Below are 18425 nucleotides of genomic sequence, written 5' to 3' on the forward strand. Positions count from 1 at the left end.
AAAACACATCAAATTGATTGTGACTATAAGTTATTAGCCAAGTATTTTCAAAATCCTTTTCTATTATATTTTTTACTGTGTGGCTTTAGGATTATAGTAACTTATTTTTTAATATTCCTGCTTCCAAAATGGAGGGTGGTATAAATTTTATTTCTAACAGGTTCAGTAGCTGAGTTTCAAACAAATGCAAGATACACAAAAAACTTTTACAATCATTCCCCAGGAGAAGACGTCTTTAAATGAAGAACTGAAACGGAGTTTTTTATATAGAGACAAAAATTTATCAAGGCAAAAAGAATTCGAGACCATAATACACATACACTAAGAATCTCAATTATTCTGTTAGTGTTTTCCATGTTACCTGAAAATCCTCACTCTTAGCATTCTGTGACCCATCCACAGAGACAAAAAGGCTACCTTACCTCAGATTATATCTATTTACATAATATATCTGGAGGAAGCACACAAAGTCAGCAATAATGCCAAATATTCTGCCACTTACCATGAAGATGCTGCCAAAGAAGAAAGAGTGCCACCTAGTGAATTCCTTAAGGAATCTTTCCTACCAGTCCATTCAACTCATTTGACAGCCTTTTATGGGAATATTTACTCTATGTTATGTACTGAGTACACATTTCTCTCAAACCACTCACTTTAATATTTAAGCCCAGTGAATTTCTCCCATCAGACCTTCTACTGTCCTTTGCCCTTAAACTTGGCGTTCCATGTCTGGAATGTCCATGACACACTTTCACACCTGCTGGAATTCTACACACTCTTCATGGCACAGTTTAAATGGTGCCTCCTCAATAAGACTTTTCTAAATACATCACTCCTCACCTGAGTTACTTTTTGTGGGATTCGGTGTTTCTACATTACCTGTCATCTCCCTCTCTCATATATGTGTTCATGTGTCATATATTCTGTTACTATTTTATGATGTGCAGGAATATCACACTCAACAGTATACATATAATGTTTTGTTTTGTTTTGTTTTTTTGAGAGAGAGAGAGAGAGAGCTCACATACCAGTTGGGGAGGGGTAGATGGAGAGAGTGGAAGAGAATCTTAAGCAGACTCACAGGTCGGAGCCCAACGTGTGGCTCAATCTCATGACTGTCAGATCATGACCTGAGCCAAAACCAAGAGTTGGATGTTCAACTGACTAAGTCACCCAGGTGCCCCACTCAACTATATTTTTAAGGGCAGAAACAACACTTGCCAAATGATGTACACTCAATAACAAAAAGGTTATATTCTTTTTGTAATACTACTAACCTTTACCCTGCCTAAGCAGTCCAGATTCTAGAATATGTTTTGATAGTATCAAGGATATTGTAGACCACTTCTGTTGTAGTTTTTAATTTATAGTAGATAATTGACTCAGAAAAGATGTTTATACATGATGGACTTCTTTGCTTCTTGCTGAAAATGTTGTAATAACTGTCAACTTTTAATTACTTTATAAAAGTAAGCATATACTCATGAGACATTCAATGAATGTTTATTTTATAATTAATAAGTTGATGTTGTCAAGAACTCTGTCAATGTAAGGTACTACATTAGGAGGAAAGGTGATCAGAAGATAACCCCAATAGTCCTAGAGAAGCCCCAATGAGAAACTCTACTTTCACTGTTCTACAGTGAACTGTAAGGCCTCCCCATGTCATTAAGCCATAGTATAGAAAGAAAGTTCAGTGTAAGAGGGAAGAACCCAAGAGAAGGGAAGTGAGTCAAACAAGGTATAGGAGAGATGTAGACAAATGGTTGGAGGCCAGTGCTCACAGAAGAGCCACAAGTATGGGATCAGGGTTTGGTCTATGGTGACAGCAGGGAATCAATGCTCCCTGAGAAGGTCCAACTATGAAGAATAAAGTGCAATCTTAAAATGGAACAAGGTAATGGGAGGAAAATCCAAATAGATAGGTAATAGGATTAGAAACTTAGGTGACAAGGCAAGTATATTCTTCATCAGAATTGGGCAAAAAAATTTATAGACAAAGAGAGGAAAAAGAAACTAAGAAATAAGAAAACACTGTAATACTAAAGTCTTTGTCATAGCAGGAACTAATCTCATATTTAGAATAATTTGGACTTCAAGGTAAAGGGAAGGGCAAGTGTGACAATTCTATATCAGTATTTCTGAAACTTGGCTGTAACAAAGAGTCTCTCAACCAAACTCTAGCCAGGCTCCTTTGAGCCTTCTTCTCTACCATGCCTTAACTTTGGCCTATGAAGACTCGAACAAACCACTAACTTGTTTCTAACAGCTCAACACCACACCTAGGATGAGCCAAATTCCCTTTACAGTGCCTACCTAAGAAAACTCAAGGCTATCACAAGAATTAACTGTTTGTTCCAGCCAACACCTAAAAATAGGCCCTGTCTCCAGGCCTAACTTCCTTAAGGGCCAGTTAACAAACCCAGATAGGTTTCACATAGACTAACCCCTGCTTCCCACTTTATGTAATTTTTACTCCCTTGACTTTTGTGAGACCCCACTCACCTCACTCTCTATTCGTTCATTCTTTGTTTAAAATGCCCAGTCACCTCTGTACAAACTGAAGTTGAGTTCTATTCACACTGAACTCTTCCCTATTGCAACAGTATATTACTGATTAAAATCTGACCTTACTTTAGTGTCCAATTTGTTTGACTTTGACAGCTACATGCATTTAAAAAAATCCCAATATCTGGGGGTACCTAAGTGGCTCAGTCAGTTGAGCCTCTGACTGTTGATATCATCTCAGGTCACGATCCCAGGGTCCTGGGACTGAGTCTCGCATTGGGCCTAGAGCTGACAGTGTGCAGCCTGTTTGGGATTCTCTCTCTCTCTTTCTCTCTCTCTCTCAAAGGAAAACATCCCAATATCCAGTCCACACCCCATATCAATTAATTCAGAATATCTGGGATTGGGCTTCAGAAGGTTTAAAAAACACCCTACGTGATTATAATTACAAGCTGGGGTTGAGAATGACTGCTCCAGTGTGACAAGCAACCAGAATAAACTTCCTGTGAAGTTTCCTGTGAAGGAAACCAAATTCCCAGGCTGTCAACCAATCAGCTGTCTTTGAACTGTGGACAAGAAGAGGGCTGATACAACCAAAAGGCTCAACATCATGTTCAAAACACCAGTGTCAGGCAGAGGAGGCCAGGGCTGTGGCAGAGGATCTAACCCAGAACAAGCAAAGCAAGACTGCCACAGAGCAAACCTGGCCTAAGTATTCTCTGGAAACCAGTAACTAGGGCACAGCTGTGGGTCAGAACTAGGAAAGAGGTTCATGTAGGGTCATGGGCATGCACCAAAAATTAAAAACAGGGCAATTGGTGGAGATATTACTTTAAAATGAGAATTGTTGTATGCTATGCATTCTCTGTGCCTGAATGAGTTGTTGCTAAAAAATGTTTACAACTAGAAGACCTATTAGTTTCTATTGGTTTGGTTTAAACTAGACCTCTGTGTGGAGGGGTGGAAGTCTACAGTTAAAGACACATCTAGAGGATACAGCATATTAACAAAAGAAAAAAAAACTCAATGCTGATGAAATATGGCTTTCATTTCCTTTAGATTCATATTTGGGTAGTTTAAGGACTATTTAAGGAAACTTTTCAATTAGAAAACTGAAAAATAATTTAAATGATTATACAATCTGAAAAATTTAAACAAAAACATATCACTCACTCCTTTTTATCATTCCTATTTTTAGAGAATTTATTTTAAAACATGGATGTGAGATTTACTTTAATATTTAAATTTTATAATTAATTTTGTTTAGAGTATTTTACATTCTATTATACATGACTCAGAATACAAAGACTCTTTCAAAACATACATGAATAAACAATTCCTCTTAAGTACAATAAGTATGCATAACAGGTTATGAAAATAAATGTTAACCTCTAGTCTTCCAAAACAGAACACGGCATTCCCCATCAAAACTGCTATAGATTTACATATGGGCACTATTTTGGCATGGTCTGCTTTCACCTTTTAATACTTTCTTGCATCTATTTAAATGATAGTATTTGGGGAATCTCTAGTTGAATATCATTTTTTTTCTGTGTCAGGAGAGAAAAATCAGTAGTATCTTTATTTAATACAAAATCAAAATCCAATAATAAAATTCCATTAAACTATAACACAATGAAAAGAAATGATCTACAAGTACACACAATATGGATGAATTTCACAAATGTAAGAAACGAGAGAAATCAAACATAAAAGAAGGCATATTGTATGAATCCATTTGTCAGAAAAATAGGCACCACTCATTTATGCTATTGAACATCAGAATAGTGTTTAGCCTTGAGAGTAGGAACAAGTGGGGAATTAAGGGGTTACTTGATCTGGATCCTGATTCTCTGGGTATGGTCATTTGTGAAAATTCACTGTAGGACATACTTCTGGTAGGTGGCATCTTTCTGTATGTATATTATGCTTCGAGAAAATTCATTTTTAAAAATCCTGCTAGAAGTCCCCCACAGGTCTATTTTTCACCATAATGAGTTAAATCAGAAACAGTACGGAAGAGTGGCTAAGCTTTTGGATTTGGAGTTCAGTTGGAGCCCTGCCTCTATCAGTTAGGCAGTGTGTGGCCTTGGGCGATGACCCAATATCTCCAGATCCCAGGTGCCTCACTGGTAAATTGGGGGTTATTAAAGTCCCACATCAGAGAGTTATGGGAAGCATAAATCAAATGATGATTGAAAAATAGTGCAGGTTGCAGCACGTGGCTTGATAAATGTGAGCTACAGCTTATTTGTACATTTCTTGCACTTAAGGGGAACATTAAAACAGTTCTGAACATCTACTACAACTGTAATATTGTATATCTTTTCTTGGTTTCTGTTCTGAATCTTTCCTTCCCCAACACTCAAATAGATTCAGTAAGGGCAGGGAGGATGCCTCATCATGTGGAAGGGGAGAGTTCAAATGATTGAAGGTGTCAGGCAACATAAATGTGTGAATCAGTAGTTGACAACAACAGTGAGTGAGTCCTGGGCCTGGAGGAACCCTCACCCCAAAAATATTCCAATTAAGTGGAAATACATGTAAACAGTCTGTCAACCAAACAGAACGCTTCTGAAAAAAAAGGATTCAGCCCCTGAGTTTCTGACTCCTACCATACTCTATCATGGGCATTGCCATCAGGTAGCTCCCAATTGTGTTGGAGCTTTGCCTTTTCTAGCTGTTTCACCTTGGGTGAGTTTTCTAACCTTTTAAGCCTCATTTTATTCATTTGTAAAATGCAAATTATAATATCTTACATGCTGCAGTATGAAGATTAAATGGAATTTCTGTGTGCATGCCTGGGATATAGCTGTAGTAACTAGGATAAAATAGTATTCTTTTATATCTCCCAACTCTTGATTCATTAGCAGCAGTAAGAGAGTCAGAAAGCTAAAATAATATTTAAAGCAAAAACAAACACATACAAAAAATAACCTTGTGATTTAGCTGGTTGGTTGATCAAGTGATAATGGAGCTCTACTCTATGTATTAGAAAAATGATATACAGTTTTTGCAAGTAAAATGCTGATTAAATTTGACTGATCACTATAGGCTGTATATTTGATTTATGTTTAGATACATGATTCTGATTTATTTTGCCAGGTCTATGATTAAGTTTTGCTACTTTGTTCATCTTTGTTACCCATTCCAGAATTTGGCTCAGAGAGTGCAAAAACCTGAAACCCCTGACCTGGCCAATGATCAAAAAACAAGATGGCACTCCGTAGTCCATCACTTTGTCTTTCTTAGGATCCATTAATTCAATTTGAACAATACTAAGCATCTAGCATAAGTAGCCACACTGGTAGCCATGAAAGATGGTATAAATGTTATTAATTCTTAGCTCCTTCTGCAAAAAGTCTTGGAAATAAAGGGAATAAGTTGTCTAGAACTACCAAAGGCAGACTTGACTTGACCAAGTGCAATCTTTTTAGAGCAAAGGCCTTTGGAAGTACAAAAAGGCAATAAAGATCCAGGTATGTGTATAGAGAGTAAAATACAGTTGACCCTTAAACAACATTGGCTTAGAATCTTTGTTTTCTTTTTTATTTTAATGTTTTTATTTATTTCTGAGAGAGAGAGAGAGAGACAGCATAAGCAGGGGAGGGTCAGAGATAGATGAAAACAGAGAATCTGAAGCAGGCTCCAGTCTCTCAGTTGGCTGTCAGCACAGAGCCCGAAGCAGGGCTTGAACCCATGAGCCAAAGTCAGACGCTTAACTGACTGAGCCACCCAGGCACCCCAGAATCCTTGTTTTCTTAATAACATTTTCTTTTCTCTAGATTACTCTATTGTAAGAATACAGTATATAATACATATAACAGGCAAAATTTGTGTTGACTGTTCATGTTATTAGTAAGACTTCCAGTCAAGAGTAGGCTCTTAGTAGTTAAGTTTTTGGGGAATCAAAAGTTATATGTGGATTTTTGACCACACAGGGGTTGGTGTTCCTAACTCCCACATGGTTCAAAGGTCAACTGTACATGGGAGAGAACTTTGAGAGAAAATCTATATTTAGGGGGTAAAAAAAGAAAGATGACCCAGAAAGAAGACATAAATAGCATAAACTCAGAGATAGGAGGAAAAATCAAAAAAGTAATTCATTCTTTGAAAATCAACGGAAAAGAAAAATTTTAAGAAGAAAGTTGGACAGTGTCATCAGCACAGTGAATGATGAGAATAGAGCACAGACCACTAGATTTGCTATGACTCATTCTTTGGGATCACTAGTGACCTTCCTGAGAGCAGACTTTCTGGAATGCTAAAGAAGAAAAGAAGGCAGGAAGGAAGGAGTGGGGATTGAGGTTAGTTAGGAAGTGGAACTTTTTCTTTTAAGAAGTTAGACTATCGTAGAAGGGAGACAAAGGTGTAGAATCAACAAAGGAGGGCAGCTGGGGAAAGAGGGGCCATAGAGACCAATCTTATGAGAGTTTCACATGCATCCTAAGTCTTGAAAAGTGAAATGAGGTACATGGAAGGGCAAACTGATACACAGCCACATTGTGTTTGGGAAAATCTTCTTGGCCATAGCAGAGAGAATGTACTGGAATTTTGTTTGGTTTTGGTCTTTGGTTTGAGTATTTATTAATTTTGAAAAATATCCTTCCAAAGTTTGTGAAGAAGAATCAGTGTGGTAAGAAAGTGATTGAGAGTAGAAGGTAATCAAAGAATGTGATAACAAATCACAGGAAATGACTTCTTTTTTTTTTTTAAGTTTATTTATTTTAAGAGAAAGAGAGTGCATGTGCACATGTGGGAGAAGGGGACAGATATAGGGAGAGAGAATTCCAAGTGGACTCCAAGCTTTTAGCACAGAGGTTTAAAAGATCATGACTGAGCGGAGATCAACAGCCAGTTGCTTATCTGACTGAGCCACCTAGGTGCCCCACAGGAAACAACTTCTGTAGAGGTATGAGTCAACAGAGAGCCGCAAATGTCCAGGGATTTTTTGTTTTGCTTAGTGTTTGTTATCTTATTTTGTGTAGAACAAAGAAATCAAGGAATTGGTGATCTTTATCCACCCATGAGATAAAGCAGAAGGGACCTTTTCATAAACAGTGGAGTAGAACTATATACTATTTTTTTAAGTTTATTTATTAATTTTGAAAAAAAGAGCTAGAGAGTGAGGGAGGGGTAGAGAGAGGAAGAGAGAGAATCCCAAGCAGGTCTACACTGTCAGCAGAGAGCCGGATACATGGCTCCAATCTCATGAATGGTGAGATCATGATCTGAATTAAAATCAAGAGTGGGACATGTTACTGACTGAGCCACCCAGGCACCCCTGCTAGAACTAGATCCATAAGGGGAGTGGGAAGGTTGAGAATAGTCACTGTAAAAAAAGGATACTACAGAAAGTCAGGGAGATGACTGGCCTTTGTTACCGGCCAGTAACGAAGAAGTGTGGCCTCAGGCCAAACACTGATTAGCGAGGGGATAACCACTGGGCACAATTAGCACCGGGCCTTCTTGTAGGAATGTTCATGAGCCCTACACTGGGGAAACAAATAGTGAGGGAGGGGTGCATGCAAGAGTGGGGTTATAGGTAGGAGTCAGTCAAGCAGCTAAGTCCAACCAAGAAAGAAACAATGTGGAAATAAGAGGCATCACCACAAGAACTATGAAAAGGCATGATTAGTGAACAGATGGGAGGGTTGTGGGTAGAGAAGGGAATTTTGAAATTCTAGGATTTGACCTGGAGTAGTTTTAAGGATAAGAAAGTACTCATCAAGTAGCAAGCAGAAGTGAATCTTTCTTTTTTCTTTTTTTTCTTTTTTTCTTTTTTCTAGAAAAAGGAATCTGGGGTGCCTGGGTGTCTCAGTCAGTTGAGCATCTGACTCTTGATTTCAGATCAGGTCATGGTCTTACAGTTCATGAGTTTGAGCCCACACTGGGCTGTGCTGATGGCACGAAGCCTGCTTGGGATTCTCTTCTCTCTCTCTCTCTCTCTGTTCTATCCCTGCTCATGCTCTCTCTCTCTCCCTCAAAATAAATAAATAAATATTAAAGGAAAAAAAAAGTAAATCTTTCTAGAGGAGAGCAGCTTAGGACAAATACTATACTGCAAAGAAAAATAAAGCACCAAAAGAGAAATTAGGATACCCTGAGGGTAGAGTGGGAGGGGGGCTGTTTTATATCTGTTGGTCATGAAGGCATTGCTGATGAAGTGACATTTGAAAAAAATACCAGAGTAAAGGTAAAGTCATGAAGTTATCTGGCGGAAGAGTGTTCCAGGGAAAGGAAATCAGCAACTACATGCAAAGGCCCTTGGCTGAGGCTGTGCTCAGGGTGTTCAAGATACAGCAAAGAGACTAATGTGGCTAGAACAGAACGGAGGAGGGAGAAAGTAGAAGGAAATGAGACCGGAGAAGTAGCAGGGACCTAAAGCATCTAAATTCAGAACTTAGGCTTTTACTTTATAGAAAGCCATTTGAGAGGTTTGCAGTATACGAGTGACAATATCTAACTTACGTTTTAAAAAGATCTCTCTGATCAAGTTTCTTAGCACTAAAGTATTTCAAATAAAGGTGAGATAACAGTCATTGGGACATGGTATAGCGCTGTGGTTTTTAAATTTGTAGACTTTAAAAAATTACATATTCTTAGTTCCCAAACCCTAGAGATTCTGACTCAGTAGTCTGGAGTGGGTCCTAGGAACCTATCTTCTTCTGAGGTCCCTTAAGTGATTCTGACGCAATTGGTCTGTGGTCTGTAATTTGCGAACTCCTGGTACCATAAGACATCACATTAAATGACTCTATCACCTTTATTACTAGTATAACTTATCTGGACTTTAACAACTAAGTTGTTTTAATAGTGTGGAAATACTAAGCAGTTATAGGTTTTGCCAAAAATCAAAAGCATTCTGTGTGTATTTTATTATTATATGCAAATTGTGTTGTACACATCTTTGTATCAGTAATATTTATAATTATTTCAAAAATATCTCTGGTTGCTTTGTGAAGATCAGATGGTGTGTGTGTGTGTGTGTGTGTGTGTGTGTCTGGGGTGGGGAGAGGAACGGCAAAAGCAGGAGACCACTTATGAAGTTATAATAATTCAGATGGTAGGTAGTAATAGCAAAAGTGGCCAGAGTGGTCAGATTTTCAATATGTTTTTAAGGTTTAGCCAAAAAGATTTATTGATGGATCATATGTGAGATGTGATTAAAAAAAAAACCAGAAGGCAAGAAAAGCTCTAAGGCTTTTAGCTTGAACAACAAGAATGGGATTGCTTTTTGCAAAAATGAGTACTAGAGGAGAAACAGATTTCAAGAAGGGAGGTCTGGAATCAAGGATCTGACTTTTACCAGATACAGTTTGAGATTGCTATTAGACATCCAAGTGTAGTTACTAATTATGTAGGTCATTGAATGCCCAAACCTGGACTTTAGGGGAGAGAATGGAGATATAAAATTAGAAATCACTGGCATACAGATATTATCCTCAGCCAGAGTGCTAGATGAGGCTGACTAGTGCAAGGGTAGATGGTAAAAAATAGAAATACACGAATGGAGTCACAGGGCACCACGGTATTGAGAGTTTGGGGGGTGAGAAGGAACCTGCACTGGAGTCTATGAATAGAGGACAGAGAAAAACTCAGAAAGTAGTGTGTTGGAAAGAAAATGAATAAGATATTTTAAGGAAGAAGAAGAGATCAACTCTCTCAAATGCCACTCATAATTCAAGAACATGGATGACTGAGAATTAAGCATTGAATTTAGCAATGCAGAAGTCAGCAATGGCCTCAGCGAGAACTAGTTCTATGCAGTTAAGAGAGTTTACTGTTGTGCTGTTTTTTGTTTTTTTTTTTTTTAAGATGGGACATTTTCCCAAAAATATTTCCCAGATTATGGGAATAAATAAAAAATGAAAAAAAAATTGATTATTCAGAAAATAATTATGTCCTTAAAGAAAGCAAAGATAGGATCTTTTGCACAAGTTATGGGCACTAGTCTTAACTAGGATCAGGGACAGCTCTTTACTGGGAAGTAGGCAGAGTATACAGACTCAGATGCTGACAGGTCAACAGTGCAGAATTTCTCTAAGTTTTCTTTTGTTGGCTTCTATTTTTCTCTGTAAAATAGTAAATAAAGGTAATGACTAAGAACAGTGGAGTGGGGAAGAGAAGCTGGAGGGTTCAGGAGAGAGAAAATATTACGGCACAACTGGTGAAGATGATTTTAGCAAAATTCAAATGTTCAGACTTTAAGAATAAGGTGCATCTAATTTTCTCACACCTTACAAAAAGGAGTTTCTGGTTTTGTTATGGTGTATTTATATATTATGTTTTGTTTGTAACATTTCTGTTTATAAGGTATGTATATTGGGGGATTAAAGCCAGTGGAAGAGGAGATGAAAATAACACAAGAAAGACTGATACGTTGACCCAAGGAGGCACTCAGGGAATGAGAGGGTGTGGGCTTTAGAACACAAGTACACAGACTAGTATCTGACAGACGGGAAGGGGATTAGGACAGGAACAAGTGCAGATGTGTGTACAGGGAGGGATTTCGAAATTGGTAGAGTTGCTTTTGTCTAGGGAGATGACTACAGCTGAGAATGATGAAGGCCATGTGAACATAGTCGTCAAGCCAAAGAGAAGAAGGTGGATGAGCTGCTGTGGGGAATGGGAGAGGATGCTGCACAAGCATGTGTTAAGGATCACTGAGTGTCACTCAGTACCCATCTGAGCTTGGATAGTGCATACCTTGGGATTCAACAGCCCACATGGTTGAGTCATTTTCTCCAACCCTAAAGTTAAAGGATAAATATCTGCTTGTATGGAAATCACCCCTTCCTATAAGCACCAGGGGAAGCAAATGTGGCTCTCTAATATAAATGTAGTTCTTGTGGAATACTAAATACACGGTCATTGATTTACTCATTCCACCAAAGGTTACTGAGCAAAATCTACATGCCAGGAGCAAAACTAGGGCCTGCAGTCAAATAGAAACAAGACATTAATCAAACTAGCTCACAAATAAATGTAAAATGGCAATAGTGAGCCCACTGGAAAGGCACGAGGCAAAGAGCTATAACAGCATAGAATAGTGAAATTTTGTCCCATGGCAGGATGGAAGCAAAGATTACACAAAGATCTGAAGACTGAGTAGGAGTCCCTTAGAGGGAAAGGATGTGGGAAATGTACTCTGGGCAGAGAAAACAACATATGCACAATGCTGGAGGCGAGGGGGACACAGTGAGTACCAAGGACTGGAAACCTAACGCTGGCAAGAGCAAGGATAGAGTGAGACAAAAATGAACAGAGCATGGCCTTGAGGGCCATGTTAAGTATTTTCCTTTTACCCTTAGAGCAAAGGAAGCCACTGAATTTGTTGGCAGGAGAGTCTAGTGATGGGATCTGCATTTCCCGAAAAACACTTTGGGAGTGAAGGTGGATGTCTGGAGGTTCTACAGGGGCCCCTAGGAGATGATAGGGCTGGAATTGGTGGGAGGGGAGGCAGTGATAAAGGAGGCAGAGAAGTGAATGGATTCAAGAGATCATTGGGAGTTAACACTGTCAGTGCCTTGTGGTGGACTGGATAAAAAGGGTGAAGGAGAGGGAGGGGAAGAATACCCGATTTCTGGCTTGTTCAATAGGCTAGATGGGGCAGCTTTGTGAGGTGGGTAGGAAAATGAGATCAGTCTTTGTCATAGTCAAACAGACACAATCACAGTAGAAACCCTTATATATATTTTTTGGCATTAAAATAATCAGCATCAATAAATTTGTTGATGATGATAAATATAACATACATTCTAGCATTTGGTTTTGATATTACATATGTCTCTTTCAGATTTTGCCCATTGAATGATAATCCTCTCATCCTGCAAAGAGACTTCATGGCATGATAACATGTTTTCTATTAGGGAACTGAAAGTTAACACCATTTTTATGGGTTAGGAAGGGAAGTTGCAGAGGAAGGAAGAACAGGAGCATCTGATATAGAAGAAACACTGCAATACTCAACATCTTCGCAGTTAACAAAGTCTCAGACTCCAGGCCAATTAATTACCTAGCCCCTCCAAACCTAAGCTCATTCACTTTTGAATGCAGGACACAAAAGCAAGAATACATAGGTTGAATCCAAAATATTTCCTACTTATAAAACTTAAAGAATTACTTAAACATAAAGTATACAGTAAATAAACTGAGCTTGTATTCTGTATTCTTAGATTTCTGAATTACTATATGAAGACATCCTCCCCACAAAAACAAAATAAAAAAAAAAGAAAGACACATGCTCTAAAGTGAATAAATGAAAAGCTTCAAACAAAGGCAACAAAGTCAAGATATCTAAGAAAGAAGAGGAAAAAATGAAAATTTATGTATTGTCAAAGAAACACAATTAAAGAAATTGGTTATATATATATATATATTTAAATGCCAAAAATAAGACCACCAAATAAATAGGCAGTAGAAGGATATAAGAAGAAAGAAAAAACAGTAGAAGATTGATAACAGTGAGGTACTGACATTGACAACAACAAAAAACACCTGCAATATAATAGCTCCTGATATGCTATATGAAGGGAAACACACTTTCATGAGTATTATATTTTTTGTAACAGTGTTTTTCCTGATTATTCAAATAATGTATATGATTTTTAAAATATCAAAATTAAATAGCATGTAAAGAAATAACACTCCTAATTCCACTCACTCCAGATATTAAAATTTTATTATATTTCCTTTTACTTTCTTAAAACTTTTTGAGGATCAATAATTTTTATAANCACACACTTTCATAAATGTTATTATAGTGTTTGTAACAGTGTTTTTCCTGATTATTCAAATAATGTATATGATTTTTAAAATATCAAAATTAAATAGCATGTAAAGAAATAACACTCCTAATTCCACTCACTCCAGATATTAAAATTTTATTATATTTCCTTTTACTTTCTTAAAACTTTTTGAGGATCAATAATTTTTATAAATATAAGATTGGAATAATATATAACACATAAAATTCTATGTACTGCTCTAAATACTCTTAAGCCTTTATAGCAAACATATTGCATAATTTATTAAAATAATACCCTATGTTTGGAACTTTAGAGTTTCTTATTTCTCACTATTATGAACACTATAATGAAAATCTTTAAATGAATATTTGTTTGCCTCTCTGATTATGCAAAGCCATCCTACTACAAATATCAAGTAACATAAGCTGCTTTAACATTTTTGTACATATTTTGTATTTACTTTCTTTTTATTCAAATCTTATTGAGGAATAATTGACAAATGGAATTGTATACATTTAAGGCATACAATGTGATAATTTGGTATAAGTATATATTGAGAAATGATTACCAAGATCAAGATGATTAACACATCCATCACTCCACATTGTCAATTAATATTTTGTGGTGTGTGTTGTAAGAACACTTAAGATCTACTCTCAGCAACCTCCAAGTATACAATACCATATTATTAACTATAGTCACCATACTGTATATTAGATTCTCAGAACTTATTTTTTTAACTGAATGTTTCAAAGTGCGTACTCTTTGATCTATATCTCCTCATTTTTCCCTTCCTCCTACCCCTGGTACCACCATTCTATTTTATTTTCTATTCCTAAGAAATCAGTTTTTTTTCTTTCCTTTTTTTTTTTTTTAAGATGCCACATGTTGGTGATAGATTAAGTATTTGTCTTTCTCTGTCTGGCTTATTTCACTTAGCATAATGTCATCCAGATTCATCCATGTTGTCACAAATTGCAGAATTTCTTCTATTTTGTAGCTGAATAATATTCCTGTGTGGAAACTCCGTACTGTTTTCCATTGTAGCTGCACCAATTTACATTCCCACCAACAATGCATAAGGGGTCCCTTTTCTTTACATCCTCACCAACTTTTGTTATCTCTTATCTTTTGATAATAGTCATCCTAACAGGTGTGAGGCAATATCTCATTATGGTTTTTATTTCAATTTCCCTGATAGTTAGTGATGTTGAACCCCTTTTACATGTACCTACTGGCCACTTTTATGTCTTTTTTGGAAAAATGTCTATTAAGGCCTTTTGCTTATTTTGTAATTGTATTATTTGCTTTTTTCACTAATGAGTTGTATGAGTTTTTTAAAAATATATTTTGGACATCAACTCTTTATCAAATATATGGTTTGGATATTTTCTCCCATTCTATAGGTTATTTTTTTTCAATTAGCTGATTGTTTCCTTTGTTGTGCAGAAACTCTCTGCTTTGATGTAAACCCACTTGTTTCTTTTGGCCTTTGTTGCTTGTGCTTTTGGTGTTTGATTCAATAAATCACTCCTAGGATCAATGTCAACCTCCTATCTTCTAGGAGTTCTACACTTTCAGGTCTTATGTTTAACACATTTGAAGTTAATTTTTGTTGAGTGGTATAAGATAGCAGTCCAGTTTCAGTCTTTTTCATGTGGATATCTAGTTTTATTAAAGAGACCATCTTTTCCCCACTGTATGTTCTTGGTGCCTTTGTCAAAGATTAGTGGACTGCGTGTGCATGGGTTTATTCTCTTCCACTGGTTTATGTGCCAGTTTTTACGCCAGCACCATGCTGTTTTTATTACCATAGCTTTGTTTCTTTTTGTTTTTCTTTTTAAATTTTTTTTTAATGTTTTATTTATTTCTAGGAGAGAGAGAGAGGCAGTGTGAGCAGGGGAGGGTCAGAGAGAGAGGGAGTCACAGACTGAAACAGGCTCCAGGCTCTGAGCTGGCAGTCAGCACAGAGCCCGACGCGGGGCTCGAACCCACGAACCGCGAGATCATGACCTAAACAAAAGTCGGATGCTTAACCGACTAAGCCACCCAGGCGCCCCTACCATAGCTTTGTAATAGAGTTTGAAATCAGGAAGTGTGATGCCTCCAGGTTTGTTCTTTCTCAAGATTGCTTTGGCTATTTAGGATCTTTTGTGGTTGCATACAAACTTTAGTATAGTTTTATTCTATTTCTGGGGAAAATACCATTGAATTTTTGGTAGGCATTGCATTATATATCCTTGGTTAGTATGGAAATTTTAACATCTTTTTTTTTTTGCAATCTAAGAACATGAGCTATCTTTCTATTAACTTGTGTTTTCTTCAATTTCTTTCATCAATGTCTTATAGTTTTCAGGTCTTTAACATCCTTGATAAAGCATTTTATTGTTTTGGAGGCCATTGTAAATGGGATTCTTTTCTTAATTTTTCGTTCAGACAGTTGTTAGTGTATAGAAACACAACTGATTTGTATATGTTGATTTTGTATCCTTCACCTATATTGAATTTGCTTATTAGTTGTAACAGTGAAGACTTTAGGGTTTTCTATGTATAAGATCATGTCATCTGCAAACAAAGACGGTTTACTTCTTCCTTTCCAATTTGGATGTCTTTCATTTTTGTTTTTGTTTTTCTCCCTTGCCTAAATTCTCTGGCTGGACTTCCAGTAGAGGTAAAGGTGGAGAAAATGGGAATCTTAGTCTTATTCCTGATTTTAACTTTTCACCACTGAGTATGATGTTAGCTGTGGACTTGTCATATATGGCCTCAATTATCTTGAGGTATATTCCTTATTACCTAATATGTTGAGAGTTTTTATAATTAAAGGATATTGAATTTTATCAAATGTTTTTTTTCTATATCTATTAAAATGACTCATTTTATGTGGTATATTACATTTATTGATTTACATATGTTGAACCATCCTTACATCATCCCAGGGATAAATCCCGCTTGATCAGGTGTGTGATTTTTTTTAAATGTTTTTTTATTTATTTCTGGGAGAGAGAAAGACAGCATGAACAGGAGAGGGTCAGAGAGAGAGGGAGACTCAGAATCTGAAACAGGCTCCAGGCTCTGAGCTAGCTGTCAGCACAGAGCCCGACGCGGGGCTCGAACCCACAAACCATGAGATCATGACCTGAGCCGAAGTCGGATGCTTAACCGACTGAGCTACCCAGGTGCCCCAGGTGTGTGATACTTTTAAATGTGCTCTTGAATGTGGCTTGCTAGTATTTTGTTGAGGACGTTTGCATCTATGTTCAACAGGGATTTTGGACTGTAATTTTCTTTTCTTATGGTTTCCATACCTGACTTAAGTAACAGGGATTTAATGAGTTTGGAAGTGTTCCTTTATCTTCAATTTTTGGAACAGTTTGAGAAGGGTTGGTAGTAATTATTCTTTAAACGTTTGGTAGAATTAACCAGTGAAGTTGTCTGGTCTTCTGCTTTTATTTATTGAGAGATTTTTGGTTATTGACTCAATCTCCTTGCTCATTAGAGGTCTGTTCTGATTGTCTATTACTTCATGATTAGTCTTAGTAAGTTGTATGTTTCTAGGAATTTATCCATTTATGCTAAGTTATCTAATTTGTTGGCATATAATTTTGATAGTAGTCTCTTATGATTCTTTGTACTTCTGTGGTATTAGTTATAATGTCTCATTTACAATTTTATTTGAGTCATCTTCTGTCTTAGTCTGGCTAAAGTTTTGTCAATTTTAATTATCTTTTCAAAAAAGTTTCAGTGATCTTTTCTATTGTCTTTCTAGCTTCTATTTATTTCTGCTAACTTTCTATTTATTTCTGCTAACTTTAGACTTAATTTCTTCTTTTTCTAGTTCCTTAATGCATAAGGTTAGGTTGTTTGAGATTTTTCTTTTTTACTGTAGGTATTTTTGCTATTAACTCGCCTTTTTAGAACTGCTTTTGCTGCATCCCATAAGTTGCTTTTCATTTGTCACAAGATTATTTTTATTTCTTCTTTGACCCATTAGTTGCTCAGAAACACGTTGTTCAATTTCCACATATTTATGAATTTCCCAGCTTTCCTCCAATATTAATTCCTAGGTTGTGTTCAGAAAAGACACTTGATATGATTTCAGCGTTCCTAAATTTGTTAAGACTTGTTTTATGAAAGCCTAACAAATGATCTCTCTTGAAGAATGTTCCATGTATACTTGAGAAGAATATGTATTCTGATGCTTATTGGATAGAATATTTTGTATATGTCTGTTAGGTACATTTGGTGTAAAGTGTAGTTCAAGTCCACTATTTCTTTATTGATTTTCTAACTGGATAATCTATCCATTGTTTAAATGGGGTATTGATTTTCCCAACTATCATTACCTTGCTGTCTATTTCTGCCTTAAGATTTGTTAATAACTGTTGAGAATATTTAGGTGCTCTAATATTGGGTGCATATATACTTAAACTGTTATAGCCTCTTGATGAACTGACCCTTTTATCATTACATAAGACCTTGTTTGTCTCTTGTTAGAAGTTTTGACTTAAAGTCCGTTTAATCTGATATAAGCATAGATACCCTTGCTCTCTTTTGGTTTCCACTTGCATGGAATACATTTTTCCATCCCTTCACTTTTAGTCTATATGTGTCCTTAAGCTTATTTGAGTCTCTTATAGGCAGAAAATAGTTGAGTTTTTAAATCCATTCAGCTATTTATGTCTTTTAGTTGAAGAATTTAAGCCATTTACATTTAGAGTAATTATTGATAGGTAAAGACCTTCAATTGACATTTTGTTAATTGTTTTCTTATTGTTTTGTAGTTCTTTTGTTTTTTCTTCCTCCCTTACTGTCTTTATGAATTGATTATATTTGTAGTGTTAGCCTTGATTCTTTTGTCTTTATTTTTTGTATTTATTAAAGGCTTTGCTTTGTCATTGCCATGAGACTTTCATAATACACCTAATAGTTATAACAATCTATATTAAGCTGATAATAATTTAGCTTCAATTGCTTAGCAAAGTTTTATATATTTACTTGCCAAAGAGAAAGGTAGAGAGAGATGATGAGTTAATCGGGGGGAAAAGGGGCAGCCCCTTTACCCTACCTTTTGTAGGCTAGTCTTCTGATTTTTCTCAGTCACTGCATTCATCTTATGTTGTTACCCAGATACACAAATCCCAATATAGAAAACTTGAATTTTAA

At 36.4% G+C, this 18425-nt stretch overlaps 1 long non-coding RNA gene across 1 annotated transcript in view; it reads right to left on the bottom strand.

Moving 5' to 3' along the window:
- LOC144234087 (uncharacterized) overlaps positions 1-18425 on the bottom strand; it is a 266372-nt gene that overhangs the window by 80051 nt on the left and 167896 nt on the right. The window lies entirely within an intron of this gene.

Source organism: Crocuta crocuta, unplaced genomic scaffold (assembly GCF_008692635.1).
Source record: "Crocuta crocuta isolate KB4526 unplaced genomic scaffold, BGI_CrCroc_1.0 scaffold518, whole genome shotgun sequence".
Lineage (NCBI taxonomy): Eukaryota > Metazoa > Chordata > Mammalia > Carnivora > Hyaenidae > Crocuta > Crocuta crocuta.